General features: G+C 41.6%; 1 protein-coding gene and 1 long non-coding RNA gene across 5 annotated transcripts in view; one reads left to right on the top strand and one right to left on the bottom strand.

The window, feature by feature from the left end:
* Positions 1 to 3,301, bottom strand: part of NNT (nicotinamide nucleotide transhydrogenase) — a 113,565-nt gene extending 110,264 nt beyond the window's left edge. For 2 of the 4 annotated variants that reach the window (XM_037798855.1, XM_037798857.1), the window contains exons 1-2: positions 3,024 to 3,301; positions 2,434 to 2,513 (exon numbers count right to left, since the gene is read on the bottom strand). The gene's annotated coding sequence lies outside the window, so the exon portion shown is untranslated. Of the gene's footprint in view, positions 1 to 2,433; positions 2,514 to 2,740; positions 2,839 to 3,023 lie in introns of those variants that run through there. The other 2 variants (XM_037798854.1, XM_037798858.1) reach the window with 1 other exon arrangement.
* On the top strand, positions 2,552 to 9,371 carry LOC119505932. Its single transcript, XR_005210905.1, has 3 exons — positions 2,552 to 3,170; positions 3,483 to 3,634; positions 7,798 to 9,371. It is a non-coding gene; the product is annotated as an uncharacterized LOC119505932 (long non-coding RNA).
* Positions 9,372 to 22,862: the final 13,491 nt, after the last annotated feature.

The following is a 22,862-nucleotide window of genomic DNA, read 5'->3' as shown; positions in this document are numbered from 1 at the left end:
GCATTTGAGGAGAGAATAATATGAGAAAAGCTAGAGAAGAAAGAGCATGCAACTAAAAATTTGTCTAACACTTTGCATTTGAATAGGAGGTTTTACATTGTCAACATGTTTCCACATGTTATTTCATTTCAGTCCTAAAGTATTCCTGAGCCCTGTAAACATCCTCATTCATTTGCAGAAACAGAGAGCAAATGAGTTCAAACTTCAGCCACATTCAACACATTCACTGAATCTATGACGAGAATGAAGGGAGGTACAAAGATATATACAAGGCAACTCCCATCTTGAAGGCGATTTTTTTCCTACCATTAATGAATGACCTAACCCTATTACAACCTACCCACTTACCCTGGTTTCTCTTCTGGGAGCATCCGAGCTCCCCAACAACCACCACCCTCGTAGCACTGAAAAGGCTTACTCAGACCTCTTCAGGAAAAGAATGAAGATAGCTGTAAGAGAGCTCCTGTTTTGTCTAAATCTGCCACTCACAGACCATTTGACCTGAACCTCTCTGAGTCTCAGTCTGCTTATCTGTAAAAGGAGGAAAAGAAAGTAGGTCTCTAAGGTTCCTATGAGCACTAAAATTTTATAATTTTTTAATGAAAATTTTATGAGATTTTGCAATGCTTCTGAGTGAAGTCTTATTTCATGGCCTGGAGTCTGAAACATCTGCCCTGCCTACTTGGAAAATGGCAGTTTGATGCTGAGCAGAGAGCATCAGACATCAACAGAGCCAAAGGCTTTCAAAGGTTGATTTCTCCTAAAAATTCCACTTGATTCAAGCTTCAGTATCAGGGTAGTGATCAAGAACAATCTGCATCATTAAGCCTAAATCAAATACAAATGACACTGAAGTTATTCAGAGAATATCTGAACCATCTTATCACTGACCAGTAAATGTTTACACCAAAGGTAGCACTGCCTCTCAATTGTCACCTTTTTCCCTGTCTTCACTTTAAAGGTCTCTGCTGTTTTATATCCACCGGCTTCCATAACTTGGAAGCAATAGGGGAAAACTTCATAACTCAAAATTGAATAAACAAGAAATAACTCATTTTTTGTTTTAGAATAGTGTTCATAGGGCCAGTTTAATGTAAGTTGTTTGGGTAACTATCTCCGCTACTAAATATTAAAATCCTTGAGGGCAAGCACCCAACCTAGAGAGTATGGAGAGCATAGAGGCTGAGGGACTGAACCCTGGAGCCAGCTGGGATTGGAAGCCCCTACTCTGCAACCTGGCTGTGTGACCTTAGCAAGTCACTTAGCTTCCCTGCACCTGATTTCCGTTTTTAAAATTGGGACAGTAATAGCACCTACCTCACAGGAGGTTGTGAGGATTAAATCCTCACCACATATAAATTCTTATAGCAATGCAAGGAAACAATATCCTTGTTATTCTTTTTCACTTTGGTGTTACCTCTGGCCTCTGCTTTGCACAAAACAGAAGAAATCAAATATTTGTTGAATGAATGAATAAATAACTAGGGCGAGGCAACCTGAAAAGAGGGTACCTATTGAACACATTCTCCAAGGAGCTTCAGGAAATTTTCTTTGAAAACGAAATGCTTTTGTAGCCTTGTGGAAAGCTGATTCCATCAGCAAAGGTGAGTGAGCAGCCTCAGTGCACCTTTTTATAAAAAAGTGCTCCTAAACTGCCTGGTCTATAAATGTTTAAATTAAAAAAAAAAAAAAAAAAAATGCCGATGTTGGGAAAAAGAAGGGGGGCTGCAAAGGGGAAGAGGGGAGCATTTTAAATAAACGTACATAGGCACACTTGCCCCTGAATAGTGTCTGTCCCCCAAGACTTCTGACAAACAGACCCCTAAAGGACAGGGCGAATAAAGGACATTTGCAACAGTAAACACGTCACGCTTTCAAAGCACGACATATCAAGGACACAAAACCCTACAGAAGCTTAGCCTGCCAGGAGGCGTGACCTCGCCCAAAGCCACCGGTGCTCCGGCCACAGCCACCGACGCCACCCGCCCCCCTTGGCAGCTAAACTGCCACCCCGCTAGCAGCTGCAAGGGACCGCTATTTATAACCTTTCCCTGAAGCCGATTGGCCAAGGCTGTGTAATAGTCATTCCGCCTCTCCAGTTTGAATCGGCTCAGCCCAGGCCGTCCCCTCCTCCGTCTCCTTGTCTCCCATCCCCCTTGCCTGCCTCGGCTCCACTCTTGCCCCGGCAGAAGCCTGCACCGACCACCACCACCCCGTCCCCCATACACACAAATTTTGCTGGCCACCTCATAAGTCTCTAGCCGAGCACCCACTCCTAACTCCCTCAAGGTTCAAGCACAGTTTTGGGTCGTCCAGCTGTCCGCTCCCTGGGAGAAACCCCCACTGAGAGTCCTCTATGACCTCCTTCCCTCCCATACTGCGGGCTAAAATGACCTCGTACCACCCTGGCCGTTCCCCGAGGCGCCAAGATACCTGCACAACTGCAGACTCGTTCCCTGCCCCTGCGAGGTCCCAGTTCCGGAATCCACTTCTCACTCCCTTCCGCTAGGTCCCTATGGAAGACAAAAAGGGGGGCCTTAAGAGAAACAGCTCTCCTTCCCGGGTCTGCGGGAGACCCAGACATCACGCCTCGGACTCTCCTTGCTTGCTGGCCCTCGGACCGGCGCTCCGACCTCGCCCCCTTCTGATCTTTGACAGGTCTCCTTGCAGGCAGGGACCGGGATCCTCGGCACCAGCCCCGCGCCCTGTCTGCCCGCGCCACCAGCGCCGCGAGGCTCACCTGAGCCCAGAGGCCGGGCAGCCGCGGGCGGCGCGCCGCGGGCCACGAGAGGACGCTGCGCCGGCAGACCCGGCCTCGGGGCCCGCAGCTGTGAGCCTCCAACCCGGAAGAACAGCCCCAACTCAGCGGCTGCAGCCACGTGACTGCGGCGCAGCCCCCTCCCGGGCCCCGCGACCCTCCCCGTTCGGGCCCTCTTCCCGGTGGGCCCCCTCAGCCGGCCTTCCTGCTCTCCGGACGAGAAAGTGACCTCCCGAATGTCCCCCTTGAGCGCAAAGGCACTTACCCGAAGAAGCCTTTCCACTCTCCTCGGTGGCAGAAAAACCTCTTTGTTTCTGGCTCGGCCCGCGGCCCTCCGCCCCGCCTGCGCGCTCTCCTTTGCTCCGTCCTTGTCAATCAAACCCCGTGCCAAACTCCGCGATGAAGTGTTCAGGTATACATTTGTCTTCTCCCTATAAAAGCCGGTTACAAAGTGCAATTTCCTTTATAGTGTTCCACTAGAACATATAAGCGGATAAGATAACGCTACTTTTGGTGCTTGACTTTCCTCTTTAGGAGAAAGCAGAACTTCTGTAACAGGAGCGACCCAAAAGGAAAGGGGGAGGAGACGAGGGGTTGGTGAAGGGCGGGAATGGGGGAGTTGTTTTTCTATTCTGGCGGGAGAGGTGGAGTTAAATTCCTTGGACACGATGTCAAGGCCCCAAAAATTAACTCACTTCTGCGTACTTGTCTTCCAATATCAAAGCTGGCCTAGAGGTAGCAGTGTGCTTCTGTGTTACTATCCACTGGCTGGAAAGCACCCTTGGTGGACGTTAAGTTTCCGGACCAGGTTTAGGCTGATGGCAGCAAAACTGTTAAAAGACTCCAAAACATACTGACTAGCTGTTGTCTTCACAGGTATGTTACTTAGTTGCAGTTGCATTCTGATTTACAATGGGAGGAGGAAAATAAAGAGTATGAAACGGTTCATTTACACAAATCTGAATCATGGTGAAGGGTCAGTAAGGTCACTTCCTTTTACTGTAATTTAAATATTAAAGACAAGTAAAAGAATTGTCTTTATCAGTCTAAAAGGCATAAGGCAAAACAGGTACTGGATATCCTTAAAAAAGAAATGAGTTGCAAAGAAACCCTTAATTTGAAAACATCTGTTCAACTAGGACAAAGTCATTAATTAGCTCCCACTGGGATCCAGACTAAGACACTTCAAAAACAGGAAAGGACACAGTCCCCTGTTGTAAATCACAATGAACCATGGTAAGTGCAACCAAACAGGTTTAAGATACTGTAGGTACAATGAGGTAGGAGTGATGAATAAGGATTTAAAACAGTTCTTATTTTTAAACAGTTAGGTTTTCTGTTGTTGCTTTTTTTCTCTTTCAGTGCTTAAAAAACCGATGGTTCCCATCTGGGAGCAGTTTTGCACCCCAGGAGACATTTGGCAGTCTGGAGACATTTTGATAGTCACAACTGGGTGACATCATGTGGGTAGCCTCCAGAAATGCCTTCAACATCCTATACCCCACCACAAAGAATTATGCAGCCCAAAACTTCAATAATGCTGAGGTTTAAAAACATTGTCTTAAATAAATGTTCAATATGTTATTTAATTTGACTTGCTTATTATTATTACGTATAAAACAAATCCAAAGATGACATACCACTTTTTCTGTTAAATAGTAAGCATGTGATAATTTGTTTAATTTATTCTGCTTATTTTTTCAACAGAATCTGGATAGCATTGCTTCAGATGAAAACATTTCATTTGGAAGGTTTTGTTTCAGGCCTTAAGCTCCTACAGAATTATTACGATGTATTCATAGAGGGAGTCCTAAGAAAAATGGATTAAGTTCCAAAAGTTTGTTTGTTAGTTTCTTCCGAATTTTATGCACTGTCTTGTATAAAATTTCTGCAAAGATTTATCTTCCCTATTAAGTTGTAAGGGCTTTGTCCATGTTGACATCTGCTCCTTCATTCCTGGCTTTTTTGACTTCCAAATCCCATCTTACATATATGCGTGTTTTAATTACAGATTGCTCTATTGAATAGTTTTAAATTCATTTAAAATTAGGGTACACATTAAAATTTAAACCCTCTGAAATTTAGAAGACTTTATAATCACAAATGCCTAAAATAATAGTTAATATTTAAAATCCTAATCTATCAGAAGTAAAAAGGATAAAATCTTTAGACTTTGAAGTCTAAAAACCAGAGAGGAACCTAATAATCAAAAATCAAAAAATCAGGCCTGAGCCTGAGAAGAACTGTGATCAAAACTTGAACTGCAAAGATAATTTCTTACCAAAACCCAGTATATAGTTAAAATCAGGCCAGAAAACAGAAAATTTTAATGCTTTTTTCATTGTGGTTATGTTAAAAGTTATCAGTAGTTTATTGTTTCAAACTTCCCTTCTATAAGTATTAGCAAAGTGAATGACTCAAAGAGATGGGATTCTTAGCCTCTTGTAATTTCAACAAACTCTTAACAGGTGTTAAGGGAACCATCACTAACCTCAAACCCAGCCCTCTTCTCTCAGACAGACCAATCAGCAGTATGTTTTATTTTAAGAAATCAATATTAAGGGACTAAATAAACTGATGCTAATTGATGTAAATTGGAAGAGGATCAAGGAGAATATTAGATAGCACAAAGTTAAATAATTGTCTAAGCTGTTTAATCTGTTTAAGCAAGATGGATTTGTATTTGGGAATTATTATAAGAATCTAAAAAACTAGTTCTTACCATACCTTTCTGGATATTATGTTCTCCATATAGTAAGTGCCAATGATAGAACTGTATTACATTTTTTTTTTAATGAAGATAAAAAATTATTCCTGTAATGATACCTTGGAGGGCCTGGGAAAGCAGTAAGGGATAGGGGCATTATGTGTGCTCAAATGTACTATAGAGAGCGAACTGTTTTTTGGGTTTCTTTTTTGTTTTGGAAGATGGGTGGCTTTACAGTTCTCCCCCCTGCTCCCTTTCACCCTTATTTATTGTATAGGAATTTTTTTTCTGGCATATACATATATTTTTAATACAGTTTTATTGAGATATATTCACATACCCTACAATCATCCACAGTATACTATCATAGAGTTGTGCATGCATAACCACAATAAGTTTTTGAACATTTTCCTTACTCCAAAAAAATAAAAATATAAGTAAAAAAGAACACCTAAAACATTCCACCACCACCCCCATCCCATCCTATTTTTCATTTAATTTTTGTTCCCATTATTCTACTTGTGGGGGCCCAGGACCCGGGCCCCTTTCCCTCCTTAGTGACCAGGACAAACTTAAAAGTCATCAGACTTCCCCAGGGGAGAAAAAAATATATTAATAGAGCATTGAAACTCCCCTCTCCTGATCACTGTTGATAACAGAGCTCCACACTCTTGCATCACAAGACCCTGCCAAAACTCTGTTCTCATATCCCCCTTGTCCTAACCGTTACAAAGCACTCCCTGGCACTCCCTGCTTTTGCAGAGCACTAATTTCCATCTTTTCCAGCCCACCGCTGCCATGTAACCATAACTCCTGTAAGTTTTATTAAACTCATATCTGATTCCATGCCTGACCTGTTGGTCATAGGGCTAAGCTGGGTTGTGACAATTGGTGAGCACAGCCCCGGCGATCGAAGGGCCACCGGCTGTAGTGGGCATGGGTTCTGTAGGAAGGGAGAATCCATTGGGGGGGATCCCAAATTGTCCCATACCGTCCGTGTGGAGAGGGGTTGCCCTTCTGGGCAACTGAGGACCTCCGCAAGAGTGTGGGATGCCTTGAAAACTCTGGCAGAGTTGCATTTTGCAACAGATAGCATGCCATTTAGAAGAGACAGTAAAACTAGAGAGAGATATGCACCTTGCCCAAGCTGAAATGAAGGACCCGCTGACTGATGGCTGGCTCCAAGTGGACAATCAACTAGAGACTCTAGCATGTAGGTATGCCCGAGTCAAAGGCCATAAGTTGCCTGGGGTTCAATTCCAGAGAATTTTAGCTACGCCGGGATAGGACCCCACAGTGTGAGACTCCATAGACTTTCTCAGAAGAGGAAGGAGAAGAAGAATAGGAAACTTTTGACTGAATTAAAAAAATATATATTGGAAAGATTTTAATTATGAGCCTATGAGAGCAATGTTTATTTCTACAACACAATCTGGCCTTGATATGGTTTAAAATCAGGAGAAAAATGGCTCTGTGGAAGGACACGGTATTATAATTAGAATTGTTCTGAAAAAGGATAGGAATGGGATAAAATGATGTATATTCAATCCTGTATTTGCCCGTCTCAAAAGTATTTCTGTGTTTCTGTTTCTTGTGACTAACTTTCTATTGTGTCTTGTCTGCCTGTTCAATGTATTGTTGTCTTGGTATGCCTGTTTAATATATATTCTTGTACCTCCGGATGGTAATAACAAATTAACAAAAATTCTTAAAGAATTCTATTTGAATTGCTTAAAAATAAATAAGTGCTTTTATATATGTATTAGTACGCCTGGAGTCCCAAAAGAAAATAGGAAGAAAAAAACAAAAAACAAACAAACAAAAAAACCTCTTTGCAGCAGGGTTCAAAGCTTTACTTCTGTAATTACTATAAACAAACCTGGACATGGAAAAGAAACTGCCCCTGGAATTTCCCTAAGGCAGCAGAAGGCTGCCAGAGAGTTTCTCCTAGAAAAGGCAAAGACATTTCCAGTTGTCCAAATCACAGCTTTAAGTGAAATAGATCTAATAATTGGAAATAATTAAAAGTAGAGTGTAGAAACACCCAAATCCCACTGCCCTGATTTAAAACTTTCAAATTCAAGTTCAACAAGATAAGCTACGTTCTTTCGGTCTCACCTATACCTGCCCCTGAGGCCTAACTACCTAAGGCAGCTATGGGGGAAGGGCTGGATGCGAAAAGATGGTGGGAGATGTAGTTGAAAATCCTTTTTTTTATCAGGCCTGGAAATTGAAAATGGTGGGCATAGAAAAAAGAGGACTCCGTAATAGGCCATATTTGTTCAATATCATCTTGTATTGGATCTTGCTAATTTTTTTTTCTTTTTTTTAGTATCTCCCTAGGAAAATCATGCCAGCCTGCATTTGTCTTCTGGGAGCCAACAGTGGACTTTTACTGTGCTTCTCCAAGGCTATGGATCTTGGAGATATCTACCATGGTTTCGTGGCAAAGGACCTGGCTAAGTGGAAAAGTCCCACAAATGTAACTCTATTTCACTAACCAGTAACTCTCTTTAAGTTGCAATGTTTCCCCCGTGCTGTAAACTCCAAAACAGCTACTGCCTTTCTTGGGGTGGTTGGGGTATTGCAGACCTTTGTTCCTCACTTAGCCCAAATGTTAAAACCTTTGTATGTCTTGACTCGGAAAGGCTATCCCTGAGAATAGAACACCCCCCGATAGGCTGTGTTCAAAAAGGTAAAAAGGGCAATAGCACAGGCACAAGCACTAGGGGGCAGAGATCCAGACCTGCCCTGCGAATTGGATGCGGCCAGCACTAATACTGGCTTTGGGTGGGTCTGTCGCAGAAGCAGTATTCTAAATGAATGGCCCTTGGCTTTGGTCACCATTATGGAAGGGGACAGAACTGAGATACAGCCCCCTGAATAAAAAAAGCAGTTGTGTGCTGCATTTAATTTCTTATTGCAAGTGGAGAGACTGATGCAAAGATGTCCAGTCACCTTAAAAATGGCCATGCCTATTCAGGAGTGGATTACTGACTGTGGGAGTCCCAGTTGTTATGGGAAGAAAACCCTGTCCTAGGTAGTGAGGCCCACCTGATCCCTCATCAAACAGAGAAACAAGTTTCCTTCTCTGGTGAGACGGTGAGTTTATTGAAGATGCATCAACAAGGAACTGAAGGAAAGGAAAACGTTTTAAGCCCAGTTCAAAGTGAGAAGAATTGGTTGGGGTTTTATAACCCCAAACAAAGAAATGGCCAGAAACCAGAAGAAAGCAGAAAGGGGGAAAAAAAAAAGAGAAGAGAGAAAGCTGTTCTGTCAGCATCTCCTTGTTATCTTGAAGTCCTGAAGTCCTCGCCTCATTCAGGTTTGTTTTTCAAAAAGCCAGTTCTTTATCAAACCATATGGTGGTTTCCTCCTGTGGGCAATGCTGGGGAAGTTCCTGGGAGTAGAGAACAAGTTTTTTGTTGTTGAGATTAGAACAACAGCAAGTTATTTTAACAAAGGCTTTTCATGGTCAGAATAACTGAAGGCTGCTTGAATGAAGTGAACTTTTAAACAGTTTTTTTCTCCTATTGACTATTGAAGACTATACTAAGCATTTTCCATCCAAAGAATTATATTGAGTATTTTTTACTTGTCCAGCTATCACAGGCCCAGGGCCGCCCCCAAGTGCCTTGAAGACTGCACACAGCAGTTTCCTTGACTTAAGGTTTGACCTACCCTCCTTATAAAATCAGGCTTCCAGCACTAAATGTAACCTATTGATTGCCTCCCTCCTGAAACCTCCTCCTTCCTGAAGCTCCCTAAGTACTATTATCTATAAGATAATCTATAATCCTCCCCTCTTCCCTGTTGACTACAATCGATCCTTCCCTATGTCACAAGACTCCCACTCCTCTCATACCCATTTGAATGTCTTTGTCCTAACACTTATAAACCACTCCCTGGCACCCCCTACTTTTGCAGAGTATCTTCACATTGAGCTCTGAACCCGCTGCCATTCAGAGCAGCTCCTGAATCCATTCAGAGAAGCTCCTGAGTTCAGGGCAACATGACCAATTTCCCACCCTGTAGGTAAGCGCCAAAATAAAAGGTCATGTCTCAGAACATGTCCAGTGCTGTCTTTAGTCCTTTAACTACAAAAGCCCTCTTGGGCCGTGACACTGACACAGCCTCTAAGCCATGCTCTGGCAGTGCCCAGCTGAGCAAAGTGGCCAGGTGGCAAGCCTACCTGCTACAGTGCAGCATTTGCAATACCAGCCTTCTGAATGCAGAAATGCGGGAGATTCTTGGACCAGTGTCCTGTATAGAGGATTCAACAGCTAAAGTTGCTGCACTCAAGGTAGCTGTTGAAATAACAAGAATTGTGGAAAGACATCTGGGATGCCCATCAATGAGGAAAGGTAGCCATTGCCAGCACTAGAGAGTAACCTTTGTGCTACCTTGATTGACCACATAGGCTGCTACACCAGATGGGACACATGAGCTACACAGGTACCCTTCTGTTCTTGAGGTATTCTTTTACTGCTGTGGACATGGATACAGAACTTTCATTAGCTTTCCCTTTGGGGAAGGCAAACTGGCAGCCATCAGCTGTTTGGAAAGGGTGTGCACTCTGTATGGCATACCTATGCAAATAGACAGTTATTGGGGGACCCCCCCCCATCTTCACCAAACAAATGACCCAAGCAGGGACTATGGACTATAAAATCTCTACAACAAAAGGTTTTTTCAGGCCCTAACCCATCTGAACACCACACCCAGAGCTGCAGCCCCAGCACCTATTGAAGTGCTAAGGGGAGGAGCAATGCAAGCATTGTGAATCCAAGTTAAAGGGCCAGGCACTTTACAGCCTAAGTGCCTCAGACCATACAAAATGAGAAAAATGAGGTCAATTGGCCTTGGTGCTGGTCTGTTATTGAAAAGAATGCTGTAATAAATGCTCACACAATTGTGGAGGAGAAAAGAATTTATTCATGATCTTGCAAGAGCGTGCGCACCACCAAAGAAACGTGGCAGGAGCACCAAACAATAGAGCATAGCAATATTTATACCTTAAGTCTAACATGCAAGTCCCTTTCCTGTTTCTCCATTGGCAGATACTCCAGAGGGTACAGCCAGTCCGAGAGAGCTAATTAGTCCACCTTTGGGATTTTAAATTGTACAGCCTATACGAGAGAGTTCATCAAGTTTAAATTTCCCACCAAGAGTTCCTGCCTTTGATTACAGGTAGCACCAACTCTGGGCTTTCATCAGGGGCCATCGTCTTCCCTTTAACCATGGAGCCCATTTGAGCCACTCTTGTCTAGTTTCCATTTTCCCTACTCCATGTTGCCTTAGCTAAACTTAAGCCTTTCTTACACTATGCAGCCACAATGGTTAGGAATCCTAAGTCTCTGGGGATAGGAGTCACCCAAAATGTTGTAGTAAGAGTTAAATGCCTGTTAAAATCTTTATCACCAATCCAGGGCCTCCCATTCTCATGGGAACCTTAGCCTGACTATGTGGACCCTTTTTAGACCTAGATTAAAAATTGATGTAACAGTAGAGGACTCTCAAAATTTGCAAGGGGACACTTTGGTATTTAAAACCTTCCCACAGTGTTCCTCTGCCTGGTATCTTGTTGTCAACTAATGAAACTCTAACATGTATATTGTTACTCCTTATTGTTTCCCCATAAACATTTTTCTTTTTGCCTAGCCAACACCTTCCTGCAGTGGGTCTCAGCAGTAAACTCATGCCCACAATTGAACCCACTGTTCGGTTTGCATGGACTTGCCACCTTTAAGTGCTACTGGCCTTCCTTGGATGTGACCCCTGTGAACTGGACTGCATGGAATATCCTACTGGCCTGGTGTAGTTCAGCAATTATCAGTGAACCCCTTGTCTAAATGGTTTAATTCCTTTTCTTGGCCATGGCAGCATCTCTTTGCGAAATTGTTACTTCTGTCAGGGGGAACTCTAGTGTTCTTTGTCTACGGATGCAATGTCAGTCCTATGGTCAACATAGACCACCATGTGGGGGTGGATTATGGGGCCCAGAGCCCGGGTCCCTCCCCTCCATAGTTTTTTCACATAGCTACTTGACCAGGACGAACTTTAAAAGTCATCATCCCTCCCCAGGGGAGGAAAAAAATGTATTGTTAACAAAGTATTGAAACTCCCCTCCCCTGATCACTGTTGATAACAGAGCTCCACACCCTTGTGTCACAAGACCCTGCCAAAACTCTATTCTCACACCCCCCTTGTCCTAACCCTTATAAACCACCCCCTGCTTTTGCTGAGCACTAGGTTCCATCTTTCCCAGCCTGCTGCTGCCATGTAACCATAACTCCTGTAAGTCTTATTAAACTCATGTCCGACTCTGTGCCTGGTGTGTTGCTGGTCCTAAGACTAAGCTGGGTTGTGATACTACTCATCTGTCTATACACTGGATAAAGGGAGTGTGACCACAAGGTTTTCACAATCACACAGTCACACTGTATAAGCTACATAGTTATAAAATCATCTTCAAGAATCAAGGCTACTGGGTTGCAGTTTGACAGCTTCAAGTAATTCCCTCTAGCCATTCCAACACACTAAAAACTATAAAGGGATATCTATATAGCACATAAGAATACCCTCCAGAGTGACCTCTCAACTCCATTTGAAATCTCTCAGCCATCAAAACTTTATTTTGTTTCTTTTCCCCTTTTTGGTCAAGAAGATGTTCTCAATCCCATGTTGCCAGGTCCAGTCTCATCCCCAGGAGTCATGTCCCACATTGCCAGGGGGATTTACACCCCTGGTCATTAAGTCCCATGTAGAGGGGATGTTTACCAGTTCGTGAGTTTAAAAGTGAAAATCCAAATTGGTTTGGGGAATACAGGTGAAAGTCATTTTGTATTAATAATGGACTATCCTTAATTGTATGCTTGTTTTTGCTTTCTTAATAAACACTCAAATGAATTGAATTTTTCCTTTTATTTTTGAATAGATTGTATGGTTATCACCATTATCAGATGACTTGCTTATAAAAGCCCTTAATAGTAAGTAACAGTTTTTATAATATTTAACTTTTTAAATATTGCATTTGATAAAATGAAACCCTAGTTCAAATATTCTTTTTAAACAATCTAATGAAACATCATTTCTGTATAGATCTTTTTTATGCTAAATGTTACCCATGAGAGAAAACAAAATCCAGAATTTCTCACTTTATGGGTTTTTGCCATACCACTTTCCTGTCTCCTATTTCTTTGACTATTCATTCTCTGTTCTACTACCACTAACTCCTTCAATGTTCAGATGATCCAAATACTACCTTGGCTTTCTTTCCTCCTAACTCTAATACTTTCTCCTTGGCAGTCCAGTGTTACCTGTACTATGATAATTCTGAAAGCTCCTGTGCAGCCCAGACCTGTCTTCTGAACTCCAGACTCATCCAGCCAACTGCCTCCTGGACAGTTCCATTGAGATGTCCACTGATGTCTCAAACTCAACATGAGTTGCTCCCCACCTTTTTTTAGCAGTACCAAAATGTGTACTGTTTTCTGAATATATGAAGCTGTTTCAGACCACCTAGCTTTTTTACATGCTTTTCCTTAGGTTTGGAATGCTTTCCGTGTTCTACCTCTTCTTTACTGATTTGTGTTCATCCTTCCCTTCAAGGTCTAGCTTTTGTATCTTCCTTTGTGAAGCATTTCAGGAAGTTTGTTCACCTCTTATTTCCCTGAACTTAGTGCAGTGCTTGGCATGTAACAAGTGTTAAATAAATGTTGGGCTGATGAGAAGCAGCTGTTACAGAAGAAAGACGGAAAGATAAGACTGAATCCTAGCTCTAGCTGAGTACCAAAGTTATTCAATGGCAACAATAACTTTATTGCAGATTGTTGTGAAGAGGATATACAAATGTGTAAAGAATGGAGCCCAAGGTCTGGCACATCATAGGTTATCAAACATGTTAATTATTGCTGTGATTATACTGTGGAGAGTAAAATTAAAACTACGATACCATTTAAATTGCTTTTTTTTATTTTAATTTTTTTTTATTTTTTTAATTGCTTTAAAAAAAAGAAAGAAAATAAATACTTAGGTATAAGTCTAACAAAATATGTACAGGATACCCATGCTGAAACTACACAACGCTGATGAAAGAAATCAAAGTTCTGAAACATGGAGAGACATACTGTGTTCATGGATTAGAAGAATCAACATAGTAAAGATGTCAATTCTCTCTAAATTTATATTCAATAATTTTTATCAAAATCCCAGGAAGATATTTTTGTTGCTGTAGACAAGATTATTCTAAAATTTATCTGGAAAGGAACTAGAATAGCAAAATAGTTTTGGAAAAGAATAATAAAGGGAGACGAATCAGTCTGATTCAAGACTTATTATATAGCTACAGTGTCAAGACTGAGTGGTATTAGTGAAGGAATAGACACATAGGTCAATCAAAAATAATAGAAAACCCAGAACTAGACAACCCACACAAATAAATCCAACTGATTTTTTTTCTCCTTTTTTATTAAATAAGTTGTAGGTTTACAGAAAAATCATGCAGAAACTACAAAGTTCCCATATACCTACACACAGACATAGTTTTCCCTTTTATTAGCATTTTGTGTTACTGCTAGTAACATTGTTACAATTGATGAAATAATATTATAATTATACTGTTAACTATAGTCCATAGCTTGCATTAGGGTCCACTCTTTGTTACATTTTTATGTTTGTTTGTTTGTTTTAAATTTTCATTCTGGTAACATATACAGAACCTAAAATATCCCATTTTTACCATTTTCAAATACATAATTCAGTGATGTTAATTACTTTCACAATGTTGTGCCACCATCACCCCCAACCATTACAAAAAGTTTTCCATCACCTCAAACAAAATCTCTGTATCAATTATCATTAACTCCCCATTTCCCATCCCCAACACTGCCCCTGGTTACCTGTATTTTAGTTTCAGATTCTATGAATTTGGATATACTAATTATTTCATATAAGTGAGCTCATATAATATTTGTCTGGCTTATTTCACTAAACATGATTTCTGCAAGGTTCACCCATTTTGTTTCATGTATCAGAACTTCATTCCCTTTTATGCCTGAATAATATTCTATTATTTGCATATACCACATTTTGCTTATCCATTCATGTTTTGATGGACACTTGTATTGCTTCCATCTTTTGGCAATTGTGAATAATGCTGCTTATGAACAAGAATGTGCAAATATCTGTTCACATCCCTGCTCTTAATTCTTTAGACCCAATTGATTTTTTAATTTAATTTTATTAAGATTGTTCACTGTTCTGGTTTGCTAATGCTGTGATAAGCAAAATACCAGAAATGGATTAGCTTTTATAAGGGGTTTATTTGGCTACAAAGTTACAGTCTTAAGGCCATAAAGTGTCCAAGGTGAGGGGGTACCTTCACTGAAGGATGACCAATGGCATCCAAAAAACCTCTGTTAGCTGGGAAGGCACAAGGCTGGCATCTGCTCCAGAGTTCTGGTTTCAAAATGGCTTTCTCCCAGGACGTTCCTTTCTAGGCTGCAGCTCCTCAAAAATGTCACTCTTAGTTGCTCTTGGAGCATTTGTCCTCTCTTAGCTTCTCCACAGCAAAACTCTGCTTTCAAAGGCCATCTCCAAAATGTCTCTGTAACCTGCAGCTCCTCTCTCAGCTCCTGTGCATTCTTCCAAGTGTCCCTCTTGGCTGTAGCAAGCTTGCTCCATCTGTCTGAGCTTATATAGTGCTCTAGTAAACTAATCAAAGCCCACACTGAATGGGCAGGGCCATACCTCCATGGAAATTATCTAAATAGAGCTATCACCTATAGTTGGATAGGTCGCATCTCTATGGAAACACTCAAAGAATTACAGACTAATCAACAATAATACATCTGCCCACACAAGATTCCATTAAAGAATATGGCTTTTTCTGGAGGACATAATATATACAAACTAGCACATTCACATACCATACAATTATCCAAAGATCCAAGGTGCACAATCAATTGCCTATGGTACCATCATACAGCTGTGCAGCCATCACCACAATTTTTTTCAATTTTCAGAACATTTTCATTACTTAAGAAAAGAAATAAAGACCAAAAAAGAAAACTCAAATCCACTCATACCCCTAAACACCACCCTCCTCCATTATTGACTCATAGTATTGGTATAGTACATTTGTTACTATTGATGATAGAATGTTAAAATACTACTAACTATAGTACATAGTTTGCAATAGGTATATTTTTCCCTATATACCCCTCTATTATTAACTTCTAGTTAGAGTGTCATTCATTTGTTCTAGTTCATGAAAGAGCTTTCTAATATTTGAACAGTTAATCATGGACATTGTCCACAACAAGATTCACTGTTTTATCCATACCCATCTTTTAACCTCCAACTTTCCTTCTGGTGACATACATGACTCTAAGCTTCCCCTTTCTACCACATTCACACACCATTCAGCACTGTTAGTTATTCTCACAATAGTATGCTTCCATCACCTGTGTCCATTTCCAAATAATTAAGTTCAACCTAGTTGAACATTCTGCTCATAAGAAGCAACCACTCCCCATTCTTTAGCCTCATTCTTTATCCTGGTAATATACATTTCATGTCTATGAGTTTACATATTATAATTAGTTCATATCAGTGAGACCATGCAATATGTGTCCTTATGTGTCTGACATTTCTCTCAATATAGTGCCCTCAAGGTTTCTTCAACCCATTTTTTTAAGATGGTTTTGTTCATACACCATACTTTCCATTGTAAGTAAACAATCAATGTTTCCTTGTATAGTCACATATTTCTGTATTCACCACCATCACCACTATCTATATAAGACATCTCCATTTCTTCCACAAAAAAGGAAGAAGAGTCAAAGAAGGTAGAGAGGCAAAAGAAAAAGAAAGAAAAAAGCATGACAGCTAGAAAGCAACAAAAGGAAAGACAGAATTAAACTAAAGTAGAATAAAAGTCAGACAACATCACCAATGCCAGAAGTCCCATACCACTCCATTATGTCCCCTCTTATAGGCATTTAGCTTTTGTATATTGCCTTTGTTACATTAAAGGAAGTTTAATACAATGTTTCTGTTAACTATGGTCTCTAGTTTGCATTGATTGCATTTTTTCCCCAATATCACCCTATTTTTAACACCTTGCAAGTTTAACATTCATTTGTTCTCCCTCTTGTAAAAATGTAATTTGTACATTTTATCACAATTCTTGAGCACTTCTTGGTTTCACTGAGTTATACAGTCCCAATCTTTATCTTTCCTCTTTCCTTCTGGTGACCCACATGCTCCTAACCTTCCTCTGTCAACCATATTCACAGTCATCTTTGTTCAGTGTACTTACATTGCTGTGCTACCATCACCCAAAATTGTGTTCCAAACTTCTCACTCCTATCTTTTCCTATCTGTTTGTAGTGCTCCCTTAAGTATTTCTTGTAGTGTTGGGGACACTTAAGGTAGCATATATAATATTCATCTTCAGCGATACCGGTAACATGCAACATGGCCGCCAGGGCTGATGCAAGAACAGCCTAAGCTATAATTAGCCTTCTTCAAGGAAGTAACAGTAGTTCCCGCCTAAGCAGTAGCTAGTTCGCGCCTAAACAGTAGCCGCCCATTGGCCATCCACCCCAGCAACAGTTACCACCAATCCCAGATCCCCAGCAACAGCAACCGCCAATCCCCCTACATCTGCCTTCCACCCTAGCAACAGCAGCAGCCAATCCTAGATCGCCACCCGTCCTTACTAGCCACTCCCTCCACCCTTAGAGCATATATACCCTGCCTCTTCAATAAAATTTTGCAGCTTGATCAGAAACCTGTCTTGCTGTCGTTCTTCGCGTCTCTTGTCCCATACCATTCCTCCCTCACAGGATTTGGAGCCTCCGTTGATCGTCCCGCGGGCCGGGACATTGTAGTGTAGGTATCTTGTTCATAAACTCTCTCATTGTCTGTTTGTCAGAGAATATCTTAAACTCTCCCTCATATTTGAAGGACAGTTTTGCCAGATACCAGATTCTTAGTTGGCAATTTTTCTCTTTCTGTATCTTAAATACATCACACCACTTCCTTCTTGCCTCCATGGTTTCTGCTGAGAAATCTACACATAGTCTTATCAAGCTTCCTTCGAATGTGATGGATCACTTTTCTCTTGCTGCTTTCAGGATTCTTTGTCTTTAACATTTGATAATCTGATTATTAAGTGTCTTGGAGTAGATCTATTCAGATCTATGCTGTTCGGGGTACACTGTGCTTCTTGGATCTTTAATTTTATGTCTTTCATAAAAGATGGGAAATTTTCATTGATTATTTCCTCTATTATTGCTTTTGCCTCCTTTCCCTTCTCTTCTCCTTCTGGGACACCCATGACATCTACATTCATGCATTTCATGTTGTCATTCAGTTCCCTGGGACTTTGCTCGTATTTTTCCATTCTTTTCCCTATTTGTTTTTTTGTGTGTAGGATTTCAGGTGTGTTGTTCTCCAGTTCCTGAGTATTTCCTTCTGCCTCTTGAGATATGCTGTTGTATGTCTCCACTGTATTTTTTATCTCTTGTGTTGTGCATTTCATTTCCATAGAGTCTGCCAGTTTTTTTTCAAACTTTCAATTTCTACCTTATGTTCACCCAGTGTTTTCTTTAAAGCTTTCATCTCTTTTGCTATATCTTCCCTGAACTCATTGATTTGGTTTTTTATTTGATTTAGCATATTTCTTTGAAAATCTTTAGTAGATTGTTTCATTAAAGTGAAACAATATCTCAACTGTATTTGATAGAGCTGTAAGTTTGTTCCTTTGACTGGGCCATATCTTCATTTTTTCTAGAGTAGATAGTAGTTTTCTGTTGTCTAGGCATCTGGTTTCCTTGGTTGCCCCAATCAGATTTTCCTAGACCAGAACAGGTACAGATCTCAGACTGCGGTTATGTTCAGTTTCAAGTCTCCCTGCGGGTGTGTCTTGGAGATTGACAGACTTTCCTGTGAGGTCTCTAGCCCCTGTGCTTTTCCTAGTCTGCCCAGCAGGTGGCAACTGTCAGCCTGTTGCTCCTGAATGGTGTAAGGAAGTGTGTCCCCTTTAGTTTCTGTTTTGGCTATTTTCCCCCAGGCTCTGGGGTCTGGTTCTGAAGGGAAGACCAGTAGTAGAGCTGAGCTCCACCTCTTTCCTCTTAGGGAAGATACACCCCCAAGGGACTTATCATCTGCATTTGAATTGTTGTCTCTCTGACTCTGTTATTTCCACCCCTGTCTGGGTCAGAGTGCTGTGAACTGAAACCATCTGAGGCTCCTCTCCACTGAAAATGGCTGAGGTTCTCTCCACTGAACCCCTCAGGTTGAGAGAGAGAAAAAGGGACAGAAAGCCCCCTTTTAGAGCTAGTACACAGTGCCCCAGTTTCACTCATCAGCCAGTGGTAACATCTAGTCTTTTCCCCCTCACCCCCCCGGCACAGATGAGTCTCCTCATGGACTGACCTTAAAGGTCAGTTGTCACTAAAAGCCTCTGTCTGCTTGTAGCGGGTTTATAGCTTGTATTCAGCAGTCCACATTTGTTAATTAAAATCCCAGTTGGAGGTGGGCTGAGCTATATTCACTTGTTCCGAGAGTGCTGCTTTCTATCACAGCAAGGTTTTGCAGCTCAGCCTGCCATGGGGGAGGGGGCTCCTGGCATGTTTCCACAGTTTTTATTTACAGATTTTATGCTCCAGCTCAGCCAATCCTCCCAATACAGGTTGGTGTATGATGTGTTGACAGTCACATTTGTCCCCCAGCAGTTATTCCAAATTATTTACTAGTCATTCCTGGCTGTTTATTAGTTGTTCAAGGGGACTAACTAAATTCCACTCCTCTCTATGCCACCATCTTGCCCTCTTTCCTAGATCCAACTGATTTTTACAAAGGTGCAAAAGCAATTCAATGGAATGAAGATAGCCTTTTCAACAAATGGTGCCATAACAATTAGATACCTAAAAGGAGGGGAAATGAACCTAAATCTAAGTTTCACAGTGTATATAAAAATTAACTCAAATGGAACATGGACTTAAATGTAAAACTATAAAACTTAAAGGAAAAAAAATGGGACAAAAATCTTCTGGACCTACTGCTAGATAGAGTTCTTAGACCTGACACCAAAAGCAGGATTTATAAAGGAAAAAAAACTGATATATTAGAGTTCATCAAAATTTAAAACTTTGGCACTGCAAAAGGCCTGATTAAGAGAATGCAAAGACAAGTTACAAACTGGAAGAAAATATATGCAATCCACATATCTGACAAAAGACTCATTACTAGAATCTAAAATGAATTCTCAAAACTCAACAGTTAAAATAAATCCAAATAGAAAATGGGCAAAAGTCATGAAGAGACATTTCACCAAACAGGAATATAAACACATGAAAAGATGTTCAGCATCATTAACCATTAAAGAAATGAAAGTTAAAACCAAAATATGGTTTCACTTCATACCTATTAGAATGCCTAAAATAAAAAATAGTGACAACATAAAATGCCTTCAAGGTTGCAGAGAAACTGGATCACTCATACATTGCTGGTGGGTATGTAAAATGGTACCCTGGAAAATAGTTCAGCAGTTTCTAAAAATCTAAACATTCAACTACATATGATCCAGCAATTATACTCCTGACCACTTATCCAGAAAAATGAAAACTTATATTTACACAAAAACCTGCACACAAGTGTTCATAGCAGCTTTATCCATAATCAAAAACTAGGAAAAAAAAACCCAGATGTCCTTCAACAGGGCAACAGCTAAACAGATTTTTGTACCTCCTAAACAGGAAACGCTTCTCAAAAATGAAACAAATTATTGATACACACAACTTGGGTGCATCTCCAGAGAATTATGCTGAGAGAAAAAAAGCCAATCTTAAAAGGTGACATACTGTATGATTCCATTCATATAACACTCGTGAAATAATAAAATTATAGAAACAGAGAAAGATTAGTGGTTTCCAGGGTTTGAGGAGGGAGTGAGAGAGGAAGAAAAGTAGGTGTGGCTTTTAAAAGGCAACATGAGGGAAACTTGTGGTGATGGAAATGTTCTGTATCTTGATGATATCAATATCAATATCCTTGTCTGATATTGTACTCTAGTTTTGAAAGATGTTACCACTGGGGAAAACCAGATAAAAGGTATAGGGGATATCTTCATTATTTCTTACAACTGCATGTGAACCTACAATTATCTCAAAATAAAATGTTTAGGGAGAAACTAAGATGGTGGCTAGGAGAGACAGGGCAAAAAAACACCTTCGTGAAAAATACTAGATAGAGGCCAGAAGGTGACCCAGAACACCAGTTCCAGCAATGCACCAGCTGGACAAGGTCTGCTGAATCCACAGGGACCGTGCACTTGCTGAAACCGGAAGTCTGCTTTCTGAGACGAGTGAGTGAGCCTGCTGAATGTCTGGCAGCCATGCTGTGGAGTGGGGAAACCATGGGTTGGTGTTTGGAGGCAGACTAGTTCTTTTTTAAAAAAAACCCAAAAGTGGCTGCAGATAACGGCAGCGAGAACCATGCAGTGAAGTGCAGCAGGAAAGGGCTATGCGAACGCCTCAATATCTGGCATGGAAGTTAGCCTTTCATGCACCCACTGCTCATTATCTCGGAGCAAGGAGACAAAAGGGGAAAAAAAACCATGCCCCTTGCAGCCATCTTCCTGACAGGCTGGGAATGCTCCTGCCTGGCGCCAGACCCACAGCCCAGAGCCGTGCCAAGGGACCCAGTGTGACAGGAAGTATTTCTGGCAACACCATGCACAGGCCACAATATCAGGCATGAACAATAGCCTTTCGTGCAGCCACAGCTAATTGTCCCGGAGCTGGGAAGGTGGAGCTGTGTGAAAAGGGGGAAATTAATACACCCCACTCAACCATTTTTACAGCAGGCTGGGAACGCCCCTGCAAGCCTGGCAGCCCAGAACTTCCCTTGAGGGACAGCGCACACTTGTGACATAGCAGAGCCTTCCCTCAGCAAAGACCCTAGAAGGGCATGGCTGGGAAGAGGAACCCACCCAGAAAACCCAGGGACTCTACACCAATACCAAGGACTTGTGGGTCAGCAGCAGAGACAGTCCGTGGCGAGACTGAGATGAAGGTTTAGACTCTTGCAATGGCCTTAAATCTCCTGGAACACCTGGGAGGTTTGATTATTAAAGCTGCCCTGCCTCCCTAACCACTGAGACACATGCCCCACATTCAGGGCAGACAGCACCAACAACACACTCAAACTTGGTGCATCAATTGGACCCCACAAGAACCAGACCCCCACACACCACAAAGACAAAGTTGGGGAGAACTGACTTGAGGGCAACAGGTGACTCACAGATGCCATCTGCTGGTTAGTTAGAGAAAGTGTACGCCACCAAGCTGTAGATCTGACAAATTAGAGATTGGGGTCTGAATAATCTTTCATGTCCTGAAGGAACCCTGTCAAGTGAAGCTAATGCCAAGAGCCCAAAAACAACAGAAAATTTTAAAGCATATGAAGAAACCAGATGATATGGATGGCCCAATCCCGAACACCCAAATCAGGAGATCAGAGGAGACACAGTGCTTGGAGCAATTGATCAAGGAACTAAAGACAAACAATGATAGCATGGCACAGGGTGTGGGGGACATGGAGAGGAGCATGGCAGGATGTGAGGGACGTGTAGGGGACACTGGAGGAGCGTGGAGGGCAAATTGCAGGAGTAAATGAAGGAGTGGATGATCTTATGGAGATAGAGGAAACTGTTGACCGAATTGGGGAGATCCTGGATGCTCATGGTGCAGGACTGGAGGAAGCTGAACGGTGACTCAGTGACCTCAAGGGCCACAGAACAGAGAATGAGGGAATGGAAGAGGGAATGGGGGAGAGAATCAAAGAAATCGAGATGGATCTCAGGGATGTGACAGATAAAATAAAATGTCCATATATGGGACTCATTGGTGAGGGGGAGGAGAAAAGCAGAGGTCTGGAAAGAGTGTTTGAAGAAATTTTGGGGGAAGACTTCCTGAACCTTCTGCACAATATAGATATACAAGGCATGGATGCCCAGTGAACTCTTGATAGAATAAATCCAGATGGACCCACTCCAGGACATATTCTGATAAGACTGTTGAATGCTGAGGAGAGGGAGTGGGTTCTGGGGGCAGAGGGAGAGGAGCAGTTCACCTCATACAAAGGAGACAACATGGGACTGAGTAGTGACTGCTCAACTGCCACCATGGAGGCGAGGGGGCAGTGACATGACACATTTAAAATTCTGAGAGAGAAAGGTTTTCGGCCAAGAATATTTTATCCAGCAAAACTCTCCTTCAAATTTGAGGGAGAGCTTAAATTTTTCACAAACAAATGCTGAGAGATTTTGCTAATAAAGGACCTGCCCTGCTTCAGATGCTAAAGGGAGCCCTACTGACAGAGAAA

This window comes from Choloepus didactylus, chromosome 11 (genome assembly GCF_015220235.1).
Source record: "Choloepus didactylus isolate mChoDid1 chromosome 11, mChoDid1.pri, whole genome shotgun sequence".
NCBI classification, from domain to species: domain Eukaryota; kingdom Metazoa; phylum Chordata; class Mammalia; order Pilosa; family Megalonychidae; genus Choloepus; species Choloepus didactylus.
Note: the sequence above shows the minus strand (reverse complement) of the source record. Positions and strands in the feature narration are given on the sequence as shown.